The sequence below is a fragment of the Anarhichas minor genome, unplaced genomic scaffold, assembly GCF_050575085.1.
Source record: "Anarhichas minor isolate MPS153535 unplaced genomic scaffold, ASM5057508v1 ptg000073l, whole genome shotgun sequence".
In the NCBI taxonomy this organism is placed as follows: Eukaryota; Metazoa; Chordata; class Actinopteri; order Perciformes; family Anarhichadidae; genus Anarhichas; species Anarhichas minor.
The window spans coordinates 3,585,712-3,587,087 of NW_027466519.1; the positions used below are offsets into that span (position 1 = coordinate 3,585,712).

Genomic DNA, 1,376 nt, shown 5'->3' on the forward strand with positions numbered 1-1,376 from the left:
TTTGAAGTGGCGACATCTCCAGTCTGATGTCAAATGCACAACTCGTATGTAGGCTACGTGGTTTGTTTACATAACACATAACAGAAGGGCATATTTAACGCATTCAGTGTGAACAGAGAAATAAAATAAGAAGACCGCAAAAAGTGATCATGTTGGTGTCTTGTTCTGTCAATAAGACGACACATGAAGGTTGATATCAATCATCATCATCACAATAGATTATTATTCTGTGTTGGTTCAGAGAGCCCACTTAACCAACACAAACACTGCGGTTTGTCTGTCCCAAGCCAGAGGAGATTCAGTGGTCTGCCAAATGTTAAAAAAACATTGATTTGAGCTTGATACTGGTCAGATGTTTAGAGTCGGAGAATCCACGTTTGTGCAATACATTTGAGCTGTTGCTGCCCCAAGTGAATCTGTTTAAGTATCTAGGGGGCCTTGTTTATGAGTAGTAATGTCCGTGTTGTACCGTCAGGGTGAAGAGTGAACTAAGCACGAATGTCTCAATTTACCAGTAAGTATATGTTCTCTCATCTTTGGCCATGACCTCTGGGTAATGAACAAAAGAATGAGACTGCGGATACAAGCGGCTGAAATGAGTTTTCTTTCTCAGGGTGTCTGGGCTCACCCGTAGGGAGAGGGACGGGAGCTCGAAGTGGAACTGCTGCTTTCCCCCTCTTGCTGAAAGGAGTCTGTTTTGAGGTGATTCAGGCATCTAATTAGGATTCTTCCCTGTGGAGGCATACCAGGCCAACGGGGGGGAGGCCCAAGTACAGGCCCAGAACATGCTGATGCTATTATATATTATATCTTGGGGGGTCTCGCAGGAGGAGCTGGAGGATGACTTGGCAGTGTTGTTTCGCCGTCTAACACCGTGACCCTAAACCTAGACACGCAGCAGAAAATGGACGGACCAATAGATGAAAGCTGTGAGAACCACCACGGTTGAGAGTTTGAACTTGTAACACCAGTCAATCAAGCAAAAAGCCCCAAAACATACCACTCTTTTTTTAGATTATCATCCTGACAGTTTTGTTTTTATTGCTCTGCAGACGCAAGACACAAGACGGACAAGAGAGATGACATCCAACCAAAGTCCCCAGACAGAATTGAAGTAAGAAAACATGTTTTTACCAATAAAAATGTTTCATCAATAGTTTTCTTTCTATCTTCTGATAATAGCAACATTTTATTCAATGCCATGTCTCTCGTAGCCTCATCCTCATCATCGTCATTAAATTCCTTGTCTACCTAGGCTGTGATGAGCCTACACTTTCCAGCTCGTGTTATCTGAAGATACTTGTTTAGAAGTCAAAAGTCACATTGAATTACCACAATCATAAGGGCTTCCTTATTAAAATGATTGCTCAGAAGAC

At 42.6% G+C, this 1,376-nt stretch overlaps 1 long non-coding RNA gene across 1 annotated transcript; it reads left to right on the forward strand.

Moving 5' to 3' along the window:
- The first annotated feature begins 402 nt into the window (after positions 1–402).
- On the forward strand, positions 403–1,099 carry LOC142935351 (uncharacterized). Its single transcript, XR_012947845.1, has 3 exons — positions 403–702; positions 828–929; positions 1,053–1,099. It is a non-coding gene; the product is annotated as an uncharacterized LOC142935351 (long non-coding RNA).
- Positions 1,100–1,376: the final 277 nt, after the last annotated feature.